Source organism: Balaenoptera acutorostrata, chromosome 3 (genome assembly GCF_949987535.1).
Source record: "Balaenoptera acutorostrata chromosome 3, mBalAcu1.1, whole genome shotgun sequence".
NCBI classification, from domain to species: domain Eukaryota; kingdom Metazoa; phylum Chordata; class Mammalia; order Artiodactyla; family Balaenopteridae; genus Balaenoptera; species Balaenoptera acutorostrata.
In genome coordinates, this window is record NC_080066.1 from 180,083,957 (window position 1) to 180,101,268 (window position 17,312).

The following is a 17,312-nucleotide window of genomic DNA, read 5'->3' on the forward strand; positions in this document are numbered from 1 at the left end:
GGGAGCCATTCCCACAGAACACAGGGCGTCCCCGGGAGGCATGGGATGCTCAGACACGGGGGCCCTGGGGCCCCATTTCCTAATGTCGTGACCATGGAGGCCAATTTCTCATTTCAAATATTCTGCCTGTGCCGAGGTAGAGAATGGACTTGAGGACACGGGGAGGGGGAAGGGCAAGCTGGGACAAAGTGAGAGAGTGGCATGGACATATACACACTACCAAATGTAAAATAGATAGCTAGTGGGAAGCAGCCGCATAGCACAGGGAGATCAGCTCGGTGCTTTGTGACCACCTAGAGGGGTGGGGTAGGGAGGGTGGGAGGGAGACGCAAGAGGGAGGGGATATGGGCATATATGTATACGTATAGCTGATTCACTTTGTTATACAGCAGAAACTAACACACCATTGTAAGGCAATTATACTCCAATAAAGATGTTAAAATATATATATATATCTCCTGCCTAGGATTTTCCCGTGTTGTGTCCCTGAGTCTACCTGTGTTTCTCAACCCTGAACCTCATAAACAACTCCCTGATTTCTGTTCCCTATCCTAGAATTCACTCCTGGGAGAACGAACTCCAGGATTAGGAGCCCAGGACTGAATGGGCAGTGGGCAAATCTGCCCAGGCACTGCGTCCCTGTCCCTCCCCCTCCCCTCTTCCCCTCTCCCTCCTCCCCAGCCTTCCAGAACAGAGCCTGCGGAGTATCAGGGTGAGCTTGGTGGGCCCTGAGCTAGCAAACCGAATCCTCACCCAGCCCTCTTTGAGTGTCAGAGCTCGAGGTGCAGGTGAGGGCACATGCCTTCCATGACGTGAGGCAAATGTTGGACTTCCTTGGAAGAATGGGACCCCGGTCTGAACACCTGCTTCCCCAAATTAGGAAGTTCCACCCCTCTATCCAACCATCCAAAATCCACCATTCAGCCACCCACTCATCCATCCATCCATTCACCCACCCACCTACCCACCTATCCATCCATCCATCCACCCATCCCTCCATCCATCCATCCATCCATCCGCTCAACAATTCAGTTGTCTGCAGTGGGGAAGACCATCAATTCAACAGATATTTCAGTGACCCCTCGCTCTGGGCTGGGCTCTGGGACTGAAATCATTAACAAGATCAAGGCTACCCAAGCCTTCCATGTCACCCAGCCTCTTGGTCTCCCCTGAGTTTAAATATTCCAGAGCCCTGGAGAAGGGTGGGCTGCAGTTTCGTTAGTTCTGCTGATTTCAGCATCCGTGCAATTCTACAAGAGTCGGTAAGGAAATGGGATTCCTTTTACCTAAGTACGATTTGTACATCTTGGGGACCCCTTCTTCATGCGCAGCCCCATTCCCAGTGGGGAAACATGTTTAGAACTTCTGGAAATGCGATAGAGCTGTCAAAAGTTCACGGACTCAGCTAGTAAGCTGAGAAACATACACCTCAGTTCTGTTCGATGCCACAGAAAACGTGACAGCTATTATCAGAGTGGTTTGAGCCTCAAGTCACGCTGACTCCAATTCAAATGGGTTTCCTGACAGTTAACCAGGAGCAGGGAGGGCGCCGTGGCGAGATGCGGTGCCTCAGGAGCGGGGCCCCTGGGGGACACAGGTCCTCTTCCTCTCTCTGCTCTTGCACCCTCAGAGCTGGTGGCAGGATGGCAGCAGCCCTTCTGGTGTCACACGCAGGCCCAACAAGGCCCAAGGAAGAGGAGGGAGAGAGGAAGCATCTCTTCCCCAGGGACTCTGGGGGAGGAGGGAATTTCCCAGAAGCCCCCAGCAGAACTGCTCAGGGGACTCCCCAGGACCTATCACCTGCAGGCAGGGTTTGTGGATGGTGATGACTAACTTCACGGAGGACTGGGCTGGGGGTCGCCACTCCAGACACCTCAGAGAAATCTGTTGCTACCCCATCCCAGCAATCTGTGTCCTGATTGACCCATAGGAAGTAGATGTGGTTTTCATTTTGTCCAGCATCCCTACCCCTCCTTTAATAATGAACCCCTTTTCCTGTAGGAAGAGCATTCAGTGTGGCTCAATGAGGTTGATCCCAGATGGCCACAGGACAAGGCCCATGACCCAGGCCCAGCCTTCCATTCTTCCTGGAGATTTGCTATAGGGGCCTGTGGGAGGTCTCTCCTCTTTGGCTATGATCATCAACTATAACAAAAATACAGTGTTAAGGCCTTCCTATCCCCTTCTGTGCAGAAGCAAGCAGGGGGATGAAAAGAGAAACTGAGTCCCACTGACACAGCTCGAGCTCCTGGATGCAGCTGTCCCTAAAGCCAGACTGCACATGGACTTCCCCAGTTGGAAAGCCATTTTTTGTTTAAACCAGTCCAGTTGTGTTCCTATTGGTGGCAATAAAGGGTCTGTCTGATACTTCGTTGGCTACAGTAGACGTTTATTGAGTGCCTGTTGTATGCCAAGGTCCATGCTGCGCACCGAGACAGAGGGATCAGCGAGATCAACTTTGCCCTGTGCAAACAGCTACACTGCTTTTCTTCTCTCAAGGGTGGGGGCAGGGGGGAGCTAACACTCTGGCACCTGCTCTGCGCCAAGAATTAATCTTGACACGTTTCATACATCTTCTCACTTATCTGCTACGGCCCCGCAGCCTGTGAGCTTGCCATCCTGAGGGGCTGGGGGCGGGGGCAGACGTGTAAACCAGCAGCAGCAAAGCCTTGCTCACAGTGAGCAGTAAGCAAGCATCTCTGTAGGACCAGCCAGTGGGAAGGTCTCAGTCAGCCGACCGGTGCTGATGGATGGTCAGGAGGTGCCCAGGGCATCAAAGAGCAAAGAGAAAATGGAACCAGAGATAGAAATCCATATCGAAGGAACAATAAAGTTGCATAAAATCCATGATCAATATGACAAAATCTGCATGGTCTCAGACATACACACACACACACACACACACATACATGGCTATGTGTGAAGCATGTGTACATAGAGAAAAGATTGAAAATAAATACAAGGAAACATTAACAGGAAGAATTGCAGAAAATTTTTATTTCCTTTTTTATACACTTTGTATTTTCCAAATTTTCTACAATAGAGGAAGTGTTTGTTTTTTTTTAAATAAATAAAGCAGCATGGGGCCCCAGGATGGGACCCGTCCTAGGCAACACTCGAGACCCTCTCGGGTCACCTCGTATTCTGCCACAGCAGTGGTCAGAGCCCCATGTAGGCCTTAGCTTGGGAGCACCCCCGCTCTCTTCCTGGCCCTGCCCTGGGCTTTCTCCCAGAAATCCCACTCTGCATCATGTGTGTGAACCCAGAGTTTGGGGCAGTTAGCACCCTGGAGGCGACCTCCAACCTCTGCAGGTCAGAGCAGGAACTTGCTCCCCCTTGCCTGGGGGCACACGATCCTAAGACATCGCCACAGCTTCCTGGAGGACCCCGTGGGCCCGAGCAGCCAGCCCCCAAGGTGGGCGCTCCCTCCCTGCCATTGCACCCCCAGGCCCGCTCCCACCCCTAGGCCCCTTCCCCAGTAAAGCCTGGCACCCAAGCTCCGTCTCAGGCTCTTCCCCGGGGGCCCTGCTCGAAGCACGGAGCTCGTCACCCCATCCTATGCTGGTGTCACCGAAGCTCCTCTGCCTGGCTGTGCCCAGGTGGTCCCCCGCCCCTGGAGGAAGCCATGCCCATTTCTCCTCTTCAGCTGCAGGCAGCCCTGGAACCAGTTCAACAGAGAAAGGGCCTCCCCGTCCTCCTGGGAAGTCATCTTGTGCCCAGCAAATGTCACGGGGTGACTCTGATGCTCTGGCTTGTGCCCAGCTCGGGGGACAAGTGAACGAGGCCTCCGGATGCACCGGCCCATCGCGGCCAAGGAGAAGTGTCGGAGTTGATCCAGACGAGCAGGTGGAAATGTCCAGAGCAAAGGCCTGGGGGCCGGAGGAGTGCTGGTGGGGGCCTGCCTCGGCCCCAGAGGCCCCCTCCTAAGAACCACTGGCCTGGGACCTGTGGGTGGGGGAAGGGCTGGGGGCGATGAGGTAACAGCCTGCAGACTGGGCCAGTGCAGGGCCTTAAACACCCCAGCGAAGACCTTGGACCTTTTCTCGACGGCTACGGGAGCTCAAAAACAGGCCTTGGAGGCGGGAGCCAGGGGAATCAGTAGAGTTCAAAAGAACCCATAAGGATTATCCAGACTGGGGGGCCGGGCGCTGGCTCCGGAACGTGGCTGCTTTAGGTAATGGGGATTTGCCGTTTTCCAAGAACGCTAATGTGATAAACGCACTCGCTGCTAAAACCCTTCTCCACGCTGTCGAAGTGTCCTTAGCGATGCCAGAGGCCTCGGGCGGCTGGAGCAGCGTTTCAGGGCTGCTGTAAATACCCATTGTCCCCATACAGTGAGCTGCGGAGAAAAACATGCGTGTGTTGCCGGGCTTCGCTGGACTTGCCGGTTGCTTAGATTCAGATGAATGCTCGCAGGGCAGCTCCGAGGGAGCGCAGACGGGATTTGAGGGAGGGAGCTGGCCGGGGTTCCGTCCAGGCTTGCCAGCTCTGCGCCAGGGCGAGCTCTGCATTTCTGAGTCAGCCGCCAGCAAGAGCGCCTTCCCCCTCCCACCTTCATGGTTGCTAACCTCGGGTCACCCCACGCACCCCGGGCCTCAGCGTCCTCTTCTGTAACATGGGGGCAGTAATCTCAAGAAAAGCCCCTGTCCTTGGAGGCAGGTCACAAAGGGAAAACGCTGTCACTGTAAAAGCCGGGTCAAAGCGTTCTCCCACCTGTGGTTGGCAGTGCCTGCAGGACACCGCTGGGCTCTCCGGGCACCTCCGCTGCTGCCCCCACCTCGGACCTGGGCCAGGATCCCTTTCCGGCTTTAACTCAGCACAGCAGACTGGGCACTTTGTCTGTCTTTCTTTCTGTCTGTCTCTCTGTCTCTGTCTCTCTTCAGTTCTCTTTTAACCTCAGCTGCACAAAGTTGAGTTAATGGACCGCACGGTTCACAGCACATGGTCCGTCACGCATGCGTACACAGGTCCTGGGCTCACTGTTTGGTTTTCAGACCCTCTCCTCCCCACCCCCGACAAAGCGCAGCAGCCCTGCCTGTGCGTTGCCCGGGCACTGTTTGACTGCATGTGCTCCGGCAGACTGGTCCTCTATGTTTTGTCTGCATGTCATTTCAATTAACATAAACACCGCTGTGTAGTAGGTCACATGCTCTCTCTTACTTTCTCCATTCGGCTCTGTGTTTGGAAGATCCGTCTCCGTGGCTGTGTCTATTCGGGTCTAGCCACGGCTCAGCTTCCACGGGGCACGTCTTACACACCCACTCCTGCTCCCACTCACACCTCTGGCCACGCCCCTTGCGGTGGGGCGGCTCAGGGCACCACGGGGCTATATCCAGGAGCGGATCACTGCACACGGGGTGGGCACGCGGGTCATTTGCCCAACGTCTCTGCAGCACGACCGCACCAGCCTGCACACACACGAGGATGCCAGGAGCAGTCCGGTACGCACGTCCCCACCAGTGCTGGCCTTCCTTTTGCACAAGTGACTTGTACAATGACAACAGAAGTCATGATTATGCCAGCTGACACTTATGGAGAGCTGCTGTGTGCCAGGTATGTGTGTCATCTAACAGCCCTGGAAGGCAGGCACTTTCAAATCTCCACTTCACAGCTGAGGAAGTTAAGGCCTGGAAGGGTTAAGGGCCTTGTGCAATGCTTCCCTGCACCCCCAGGTCCCCAGGTCAGAGACAGTGAGGGCCTGGGAGAAGCGACTTGCCAAGGCCACCGGTGAGCCAGCGCCCCAGCTAGGACAGCACCCAGTGGCCACCTGCCTGTCCCAGGGCCACCTCGCTCCTCCTCTGAGCACATACCCGGGCCTCGTGAGGGTGGAGGGTGCATTTTAAAGCCTAGAGAGGACAATGCTTAGCTCTGAGCCGTGGAGCACCGCAGTGCGGCTTCAGCCTCTGTAGCAGGTTCCTATCTGCCCACATCCACCCCCCAGAAGCAGTGGCCCAGCACCCCACGCCCGCTTCCTGTTTCAGGGCAAAGGAGAAGTTATGCACTTCACACGCAAACCACTTCCCCTGCAAAGAACTGCATCCTTTTCCCTCTTGCAGTGCTGGCACCAACTTTGGGCTGGAAATCTTGAGATTTTTCATGCATTTTCTCAGTGGGATGGGCATTATTAGCCCCAGTTTACAGATGAAGCTGCAGAGACTTACCCAAGGTCTCCCGGGCAGGGGGCCAAGGACCCGGGAGGGTCAGCGTGAGTCCACAGAGCCCCTGGAACCAAGTCAGCTTGCCTCCCTGTGGGACCCCGACAGGGGCTACAGTAGGCACCTGACCTGGAGGGGAAACACTTCACGCCTGAGACCACCAGCTCTGGGGCCAGGTGGGAGGAAGTGGCTGACCCAGGGAAGGAGGTCAGCCTGCAGGTCAGCTCCACCAGGGGCTACATCAGGGGACACAGAGGCCAGATCCCCAGACAGGCCTCCTTCACATCCTCCACCCCTCAGAAAACCCACTGAGTCATCCCAAAGGCACCAATATTCCAGCATCCAGACCTCCGTCCCCCAGCGGGAGGACCGAACACCTCTAAGGGTAGCTCTTCCTGATCTGGGACTCCAAGGACAAAACCAGTTTGGGTTTGGTGGTCTTCCAAAGACAGTCTGAGGCCGAGGTTTGCGGCATCTCCTGGAGATGGACACCTGGGCACAGGGACATGACAGGGACTGCCTGCAAAGAGGGGACCCAGGGCACCTGTTTGGGCTGCACAGGGTCCAGCCCTGACTCGGCCTCTATGGGTGCTATGGGTATGGCAGGAAGGTCTAGGTCTCAGTTTCCCTACCTGTAACGTGGGGATACCTGTACCTGCTCTCGTGAAAGGTGAAGTAAAATCATGCACAGGACACAGCCAGCCCAGAGTGGGTGTTCAGTGTTCGATTCAGGAACACTTACTGAGTGCCCCCTCTGCGCTCACAGCCGGGGAAACAGGCGACCAGACCACCAGGATGCCTGTACTCGTGGAGCGGGGAGGTCAGGCCAACAAATGGAAACCAAGCACCTGTGACTCAGCGCAGCAGCGGCTGTGACAGGCAGGGCCCGCTGCTGGGGGTCAGGAGAGCGCCGGCCCGCCATGCGAGCTGAGATGGGCAGGTGCGTCGTGGCCGGTGGACTCACTGGGAGGGGCGTGCAGAGGGAGGGGTGTGACAGAGGCCGGGCACGCCCCCTCCACGAAGGACCACCACCTCTCGCGGGCAGTGTGGTCAGCAAGGGCCTCCTGCCGCCACTCCCCTGCCCACCTGCCCGGGTCCCACCACCAGGCAGCCCGCATCCAGGGCCATCAGGCCTGCCTCTCGCTCCAAACCCACTTCTTCCCCATCCTTTCCACGGGTGCCGAACCTGATAACCATCTTGGACCCACATCCTTCTCGGCATCTGCTTCCAGAAGCCAACCAGGAGGCGGAGAGGTGGGTCCCTCAGCGCCTGGCACCCCCCGCCCCCGCCCGGCACTGAGGCCCCCCGCTGGCAGCAGGGGCACAGGGTGCAGGTGCAAAGTCACTGGGGAGAATCGGGAAGGGGCAGCGGTGGGAGGGAAGCTCTGTGTCGCGGTTAACGCATTTGAGTCACGTGGGGGACACAGGAGACGTGAGGATACGGGGGGTGGTGCTCCGTGGAAAGGTGACAACAGCTGCGGTGAGTGACAGGCAATGGAAGGCCCAGTGAAACCCCGGGGGCCTCTCTGAGGCTCTCCTCTCCCTCAAGGGCAGGACAGAGGAAGCCCCAGACCAAGCCCAGAGTCCAGCAGTCTGAGTGGCTGAAGTTCAAGGAAGACTAAATCCAACCAATGCGGGGCTGTCATGTCAAAGCTGGGAAAGCAGGGACTTCCCTGGTGGTCCAGTGGTTAAGACTCCGCGCTTCCACTGCAGAGGCATGAGTTTGATCCCTGGTCGGGAAACTAAGATCCCGCATGCCGGCTGCACAGCCAAAAAAAAAAAAGCTGAGGACCCTGAGTTATGGGATGGAGGCAGATGCCCCTGAAGGTTCTCACTCCCCCAGCGACTCAGCCCTCAGGGCCTGCGGAGGTGGCCGCCCAGCCCCCCATAGTAGTAGCTAACAGCAGATGGAGACCACCAGAGGGCGGTCCCCTTCGAGGCATCCCACACCCACCCTCCCCCACTCCCACGCCTCTGACGAGGGTTAGGGATGTGTTGGGCCCTGATAAGGGAGGAAAGGCACCGAGCCCCAGAGGAGCCGCGGGATGCAGCCAGCGTGCACTGGCAGGGCCCCAGGGCCCCCGGGGGCTCCCGTCTGGTCAGAGCCGGAACACAGAACTGTCTGGGAGAGGTCTATTCACTCAGTAGCCTCTCCTGAGACACAGAATCAACTCCAGCAAGGACCCCAAGAGACGGCGCAGACACTCAGGGGACTCCTGGGAGCCTGAACCAGTGACAGCCACTCCAGTTGACGCTGAAATGCCAGGACGGCTGCGGCAGACCACGGTGAAGGGACTCGAAGGCTCAGGGAAACAGGCAGCTGGAGTGGACACCCTGTCAGGCCAGAGGGCAGCCAGGTGACTACGTTCCAGGGAAAGGTCTAGAGGACACGTCGAGTGCGGAGATCTGGGGGGCTCCAGGATCACCACAGCATTCGGGGGGGGCCATCCTCTGGAAGGAAGCCGGGGCTGATGGCAAGAAAGGCTGTTACAGAACCCTGCCCGCTGATGGCCCTGGGGAGGTGGGACCCAAGCAATAAGGGCCAGAGGGCGGCATTTTCCACCCGGAGCCGGGGCTTTGCAGTCATTGCCATGACCAGCCAGCATAGCAGACACAAAGCCTGGCCCACAGGGAGTTACGACCCAAGGGCCAGAGACACAGAACAGACAAGGGCATTTCTTAGTTTGTGCCAACAGAAGAAATCAAGTACAGATGAACCCAAGGCTGAGGGAGGTCCCAGCGATAAAAAGTCGCGATCCCCCGTAACCAAACGCAGGTTCGGCAACTCGCCGCTCAACAGCCAATAAATTGAGGGGCAAGCTTCAGTAAAGAAGAAAGGACTTTATTCAGAAAAGCCAGCCATCTGGGGAGATGGTGGACTTATGTCCAGAGACCAACTCCAAAGATTCTGCTCAGCCATGACTATTTTTAAAGGGTAAAGGGGGAAACAATCTCAGTTAATTATGAAGGCAGGAGGTCAAATTCTTTGTCATTTTTCCATTGCATGGCGGCCTGCTGACTTCTCCTGATCTTCCTTGAGACACTGTCTTGCCCACATGGTCCGCCTGCAAATTTACTAAGGGGGAGGGAGGGGTAGAGAGTCAGTCCTTCTTTAGCTACTTCATTCTTCGCCCTTATTCCTTCTAATCTGGGAAAGGAATCAACAGGTTAGGTAAGGTGTGTATATTTAGAAAAGAAATCAGGAGCTAAGTTAAATGTTGCCTAATGATCTCATCTTTATGATAAAAGGTCTAAGGAAAACAAGGATGAGCAAACAGAAAAGGGGCAAAGGCGCTGCATACACCCTGCCCAGCTTCCATTCCTGCCTCACTCTTTCGACGCAGGACTCGTCGACTGAAGAGACAGCTGAGTCCCAGGGAGGAAGGACCCCACAATATAACAGCAAGTATCCACGGTAATATTTTCCCCAATTCTCCTCCCAAGGGACCTATGTCCATCTGCTTGGCTAACAATGCAATGGGGAAAGGGGAACACAGAAACGTTTTCAGGACTGTTGGACACGGGGCCTGAACTGGCTTGGATACCAGGGACGTCATGCACCATCACGGCCCCTGCTAGATCGGGGCCTATGGAGGCCAGGTAATAAATGGACTCCTGTCCAAGATCCGCTTTACATGAAGCCACGGGGTCCACAGACCCATCAAGAAGTGATCTCTATGATCCCCAAGTGGACAGTTGGAGTCAACATACTCAGCAGTCAGTGCACTTCCTGCATTGGGTTCCGGCCTGGGGGGTGAGAGCCATGGGAAGGGGGAGGCCAAGTGGGAGGCTTTGAACCTGACCCTTCCTTCGCCAACATCACAAGTCAGAAACAGCATCACATCCCAGGAAAGCGGATGACAGAGATCAGTGTCACCTTTAAGGAGATAAAGGATGCGTGTTGGGTCCCCATTATGTCTCAGGTTAATTCACCAGTCTGGCCTGAGCAGAAACGTAAAGGGTCCTGGAGGATCATGAAAACCACCAGAGGCTCCACCAAGGGACAGCCTGGACCACAGGGCTGTGCCGGGGGGGGGGGGGGGCTTCTCTGCTATAGCAGACTAAAAGGCTCTGCTCCTGGTATGCAGCTACCCACTAGCAAATGCATCCTTCCCTATCCCAGACGAAAAGAAGGATTAGAAATACCGCACATCCACACATGGTAGGAACGACAGTATACATCTACAGTCCCCGGGGCGGTCCAGCTTTCCTGCCCTCTGTCATTATAGAGACCAGAGAATCTGTGTCTTGGTCCACAGAAAATCACAGGGGTCAGTTTTCCCAATGGCATTGAGTCGATGGGGCCAAATAAGCAAGACAGAGCCAGACCACTAAAGGCCTTGGTGAGACACATACGCTCCAAAGGGCGGGTGGGAAATCGGGGGTTACCACATCCTTATCCTTTTTAGGTGCAGCGGTCAGGGGCGTTCTGGGCCATCCCTTCAAAGTGAAAGACAAATTGTTGCAGCGTGCATCTCCTACCACGAAGAAGAAAGCACTGTGCTTGATGGGTTCGGCTTCTAGAAGCAGCACCCACTGCCACCCCACCCCACCCCAGCCCCAAGGGACACTGCTCTGCCCACATCCTGGGTTAAGCAAAAGGCTGCCAGCTCTGAGTAGGGTCCAGATCAGGAGCTGGCTCTGCTGCACGTCGCAGCTGCAGTACAAGCAGCCCTGCATCCTGGGCCACGGGACCCAACAGACTCTACTGAGTGGAGGTACCTAGGGCAGGAAAAGATGTCATCGGAGTCTGTGGCGAGCTGAGTGGGACGATCACAGCACAGGCCGCCAGGCAGACCATCTGCAACAGAGGACTACACTTTTGGGGAAACAACTCCTGGAGTACTCTTTGGTCCTAATAAAGACGGGATGCCTGACCATGTTAACACGTAGTGACCACGCACCTTCAGCCGCAAACCGTGAGTTCTATCAGACCCCGGTCAGAAGACTGACCAGGCCAAGCAGCAACCCAGCACCATATGGAAACGGTGCTCCAGGATCAGACACCGGCAGGACCAGAGGGCGTGGCTGAGGAGCAGGGGGCCCCCATCCCCACGGCACCCCTCCCTCTGCTCAGGCCCGTGCTCATGGTGAAGAGGAATCTCGAATGTGATTTATGAATGAGTCGGTTCAGTATTTGGATACAAGCCCGAATGGATGACACGGCACTACCCACCCACCCCCACCCCGGCCAAAGGCAGCCTTGAAATCAGCAGAGCTCAGGGCTCACTGGCCCTGTGTGGAAAGAGAAGCAGCCAGAGGTCAGGGGGTCACTGGTCCTGTGTGGAAAGAGAAGCAGCCAGAGGTCCGGGTATAGATGGACTCCTGGGCTATGACAAGTGGCCTGGCCAGTTGGTTAGGATCCTGAATGGAAAAAAAGAAAATTGGTGGGTGAGGGGCAAGGAATTCTGAGGCAGAGGCATGAGGTACGCTTGGGTGAAAACACAAAAGGCAACGCCAGGAAACAGCCACCTGAAGGGAGGCCCTACATTACCAAGTGGACAAAATGACCCGGCCACGTGACACCAGCAGCCGGTCATGACCACCCCAGCGCCGACACAATGGGCACATGAAGGAAGTGACCGTAGTGGCTGCAGTGTTGAGGCCCCAGGAACGTGGACCTCCACTTATCAAACCTGCTGGGTCTGCTGCCACCACAGAACGTCCCACATGACAGCAATGGCGACCATCGCTGACCCCCAGTGTGGCACCCTCCTTAGAGGAAGCCAACCAGCCACTTGGTGGCACCTTGACTGCACCGGGCCACGTCCATCATAGGCAGTTTGTTCTTCGAAGAATAGACACCTATTCTGGATATGTTTGCCTTTCTTGACCTCAGGACCTTGGTCAGCACCGCTATCCAAAGGCTTACAGAGTGTTTACTCTGCCCCTCTGCACGGGACCCTGCGAGACATCACAGCAGCCCGGGGTAGCCACTCTACAGCAAGACTTGTGGGAGACGGCCCAGGAGCCTCTGCTCCTATCAAGACCACACCATTCGGAGCTGCCAGCCCCGCAGTGTCCGCTAAGGGCATCCCTGGAGCACCAGCTTGGAGGCGGCCTCTGTAAGGACATGAATTGTGTGCGGCCCGTGGGTTTCTGTGGTGCTGTGTGCCCACCAGGTAGAGCAACCCAAGGGATGGGAGCAAGAGGGGCTCCCTGACCCCCTAGGGAACCTTATGCTTCCCACCCCCACAATTCTGGGCTCCACGGGGCTAGAGATCCCCATTCCCCAAAGGCACACCCTTTCACCAGGGGACAGAGAAGGGGCCCCGTTGAATTAGAGGCTATGGCTGCTTCTGGGCAGAAGAATTACCTGTCTCAAGGAGTGACTGACTGATGGGCAGGAAGAACCAGAGCCACTGGTACATGACGGGGGCTGGAAAGGCTGCCTGTGGGATCAGGGGAGACTCGCGGTGCTTCCCTGCCGAACCGCGACTCCCAGTGAATAAGTATAACAACGCCGGCCTCCTCTCTTAGCGGGGAGGGAGGGTGTGAGTCACGCCTCCAGGTCAGCCGTGGAGGCAGCAGAGTTCACAGAGTTGACGGCGGAGGGGGTGGGTCCAGAATGGATCATGGAAGAGGGTGTCAGTGCGAGAGGGTGTCACGCACGAGACCAATTGTGGCTTCCAGTCACATCCGTCACCAAAGCTTCCCCTCGGGAAGAGAGACAACCAGGACTCTGAAGGAGCTGCTCCCCAAGTATACACAGAGGAGTGGGGCTGCGCAGCGCGCCGCAGCGGGCCCAGACACACGCCGCCCCAGTGTCCCTTCCAGGAGCGACTGGTGTCCCGGGGGCAGTGTGGCCATCAGACCACTGCCAGTGGGCAGCTCCTGCTGGCCCTGCCTCTGCCTCCCCGAGCTGCCTCTGCTGGCGTGAATGAGAGCGGGCTGGCCCTCTAGGGGCCCCGCCGTGTGGGCCCTGTAAGAGACCCTCTAACAGGCTTGGTTGCGCCTGCATCACAGCTGGGCCACTGGCTTCACAGCTGCCCATTCCCCGTAAATGTCTCGTGCCCCAAGCTCTGTCTCAGGGTCAGCGCGACCCATGATGCCTCCTGAGGGATTCAGGCTCCATCTAATGATGCTGAGCAAGGGGAGGGGGTGGTGTGACGGGGTATGCAGTTTAGGAAACGCACGCTGGCCCCAGGGAGAAGGGGGGGGCAAGAGGCCGCCGGAGGAGAAGCCGGGAACCTGCAGGCACGGAAACGACGGCGGCCCGCCCAGCCCGGAGGATGGAAGAAGACAGAGGACAGACGTTACAGGCAGCGCGGGGATGGAATCGGGGCCAAGATACTGGGTCTGATGTGGAAGGAGAGGGGCAGGTGATGTCAGGTTTGCAACCTGGTGTGCGCGGCGGCGCCTTTGACTGAAGCGCGGACACAGAGCGCAGGGCGGGCGGGGCGGGCGATGAGCTCAGTTTCCCGGGTCATCCAGGCGGAGGCGCCCCTGGACAAGCCCAGAGCTCCACCCTTTGGCCGGTCAGTGGGGTTCACGGTGATGAGGTGAGGGATACGAGAGCCACAGGGTGGCCGGGCTCTCCCAGGGACGTACGTCCAGGGAGAAGGAAAGAAGACACCAGACGGAGCCCGGAGGGGCTGCAGTGTTTGCGGCCGAGCCTGGGAAGAGCTCCTTTACGCCTGGTGCGTGTAACTCACAGCCCACACTCAGCCTCCCTTCACCCCCCATCACCCATTCAGTGTACAGTCGCAGAGTGCGAGCGCCGGCACCCTTGGGGGACGGGAGTCAAGCCAGAGCGGCGAGGTCCCGCCTGGACCAGAGACCCGGGACACTAAACGGCAGCCAGAAGTTTTGGGCGGAGGAAGCCGGGCGTGGGGGCGCCCCAGGACCACCCCCTTTGAGGAATCTGCGCTGGCCAGGCCTCAGCTCACAGCCTCGAGCTGGGGGAGGTCCTCCGTGGTCGATGAGAGGACGCGGCCAATACCCTATTTCTGAGGGCACGCCTCACCGCTCTGCAGTGTTGGGACCCAAGAAGAACAAAATGCGGGCAGCCAAGGAGGGAAGCAGCTGGAGAGCGGGGCTCTGCCCCACACCCCTACCCCGTCCAGCACCCTCCCCAGCCCCAAGACACCTCTCGACGCAAGGATGTTCTCTGCTCCCGGGCACCTCCCCGGCCTCCCCCCAGGGGCCCAGCTCTTCCACAGAAGAACGGAAAGCAGCTTCCAGTGGCCCCACTTGGGTGAATTTAAAGTCAGAGGCAAGAGCTCATGTGCAGAGTCACAGATTCCCGCAGAATCAGCCCTTTTTTCCTCCGTGAAGCCATAGCTTTGGAGTTGTCTGTGTTCGTGGGCACCCTGAGATCTTTCCGAAGCAGGGGAGGGAAAGCACCCACCCTGCCCCCATCTCCATAAAACAAGACGCCTATGATGGGGAAATTTTACAGACCCCAGGACATCCCAGCCTTTCCAGAAAGTTGGGTTGCCCTCATTTCTGGGGTTCCAGAGGCCCAGGGAGTGGGGAATCCTGCCCACTAGCTGGTGCCCAGTCAGAAGGAGAAGCCCGAAGGTATCCTGGGGGAGGCTGGGGGAAGAGTTTGTCTGGAGGCTAGGATGGGGGACCCCAGTCGTCAGCACCCCCAGTGAGTGGAGGGATCTGGGATGAGGAACAGGAAACAAGAGAGAAACTGTTTCTTGGTCCCCAGCTGGACCTCACAGAGCTGACTCTTGCTGGGGGAGGGGGGAGGGGTGGAGGGAGTCCAGACTTAGCCCCTGGAAGCAGGAGGATTTCTGAGTGGAATCCCTGGTTCCGTCTCTAAGATCTGCAGGTGCCCACAATGGAGGTGGCTCCCTGGGAGTCCACAGCCGGAGTGAGACTTTACCAAATCCCAGCATCAGTGCAACAGCCCCCGGCCAGCCTCTCCTGCAAAAGACCCTTTTTTTCCTGTGATCCTCAGAAGAACCCAAGGAGATGAAATTTTCCCCATCTTGTAGATAAGCAGATGAAGCTCACCTACTGTGTCCCCAAATACCTATGAAATCAGAAAAGGCAGAATTAGAAGAATAAAGATGTAGATAAAGAAATGAGAGCAGAAAGTCAATAAGAGTACAATTCCTAAAACTGGGCTCCAGTTTTGCCACTGAGCTCCCTAGCAGCCAAAGCAAAAAAGATATGCAGTCTGTTTTAAGATTTATGTTGTCCATGGCATGGAGCCATGTCAGGGTCTCAGGAGAAGCTGTAACTTGCCTGCGGTCCCCCAGCCCAGGAGAGCAAAGGATGCAATACACCCTGGTCTCAGGAGTGCCAGGCACTTGTCAACTGCTTGTTTAGCCCCTATACTGTGTCAGGAGAGACAGTGCAGACAAGTCATGCACAAACCTCCTACTCCTGCACGCTCCCAGGTTACCATCTCATCACCTGGAGAACAGCACCCCAGCTTTTGGCTGCAGACTAGGCATGTGGACACTTCCAGGTTGGGACAGAAAAAAGGGAAAAGCTGTGCTGGGAATTCCCTGCCAAGCAATGAAGACAGCCCTGTCTGCTGCAGACCAAGGGCTTCTATGCTTTAAGTCCCTGGAGCTGATGAGGCAAGCAGAGGACCCCGGGGTTCCTTGGCAGACACTTGACTCTGTGGGGCAGCCAGGGAGAATGAGGGAACTTAGCTCAAGCCTGTCATTGTCTGCCCTGCTTTGGGGACCCTGTCCCAGGAAATGACCCCCTAAAATGAGATTAAAGAAATCACTGGGGTGGGCATAAGATGGGACCACAGAGTAATTGGGAAATTATCACAGCCCAGCCCCAGGGGGCACCAAATAAGCCCTGGATTCCCGCCTGGAGAGTGGCTCTCGAATGTGACTCACGTGTGTTGTGTGATACAAGAGGATGTACGTGCGAGAAGGTCAAGGGGAAAGGACAACACAGGGGTGGAGGCACAATGGTGCAGCTGCAGAGAACTTGTCTTCTCCTCACTGATCCAGCCCAGAAGGAACTTATCACCCACCCTCACCACCCCAATCTGCTCCTCTTCCCATATTCCCCATCTCTGGAAGAGACGTCCAGTTTCATTTTTTCCCCCTACATTATAGAACCCCTGATTTTTGCTGGGCACATGCTCACCCAGAATAAAGACTACATTTCCCAGCATCCCTTGCAGCCAAGTGTGGCCATGTGACTAATTTCTAGCCAATGGGAGGTGAGCAGAGTATACTCTATGTTCCACTTCCCGGTCATGCTCTTAAAGGGGCAGCATGGGTCTGCTCCTTTCCTCTCCTCCTCCTCTCACCCTGGAAAAGGCAGCCCTGATGGGAGCCACCTCGGACCATGCAGATGCGGGCAAGATGCCAGGGATGGCAGGGGCCATGACAGCTTCACGGAGCACAGCTGGCCTGCAACCCAGACTGCTATGGAAAAGAAATAAACATCTACCCTGTTTAGTCGCAGTTATTTTGAGTCTGTCCCATGCAGCCCAACCTATGTCCCAACTAAGAAACCATCTCAACTGATGGTCCCTCCGTCCCCTCATCTCCCAGGGCAGTACCTGGGAGTCTCAATAGTTAAGCCCCGTCCATTAAAAATAACCACAGCCGCTAATTCCTGGGTGTTTCTCCTCGCCTGTATTTCTTCGTGAACAACCCCAAAAGACGGCATCATGACTCCAGATTTACAGCTGAAAAAAGCTGAGACTCAGAGAAGTTAAGCAACTTGCCAAGATCACTGGTGACAAGATCACTAGTGACTTGCCAAGATCACAGCTAGTGACCCAGAGAGCCACTATTCAGAGATCATCAGACTGGAAAATCCACCCTCCTAGTGTCTCCCCTTCTGCTTCTCCCTCAAAGCCACACCTTCCTTTCCATTGCCCTGGGCCTGGCTGCCACTTCCCCCCCCATCTCATGGCCTCCGCTCTCCTCCCAGCAAGGCAGCCTCCACTCCTCAGGCAAAGTGACTTTTCGAGGGCAATCTGAGGGCATCACCACCCTGATTTATCTTGCTATGGCTCCCCATTGCCTCCGGGCAAAGGCAGCTGCCTCACCACATAATGACGTTTAAGGCCCCTGGTAAGCCTGGCCCAGACCCGCCAGCCCAAAGCCAGCCTGACCCACACGGACTACCTCGTTCCCACCGCTGCCATTTCCTACTTATTATGCCAGACGCCAAGAGCCCCTGCGGTGGGACTGGCATCATGCCAGGCCCTTGGGACTG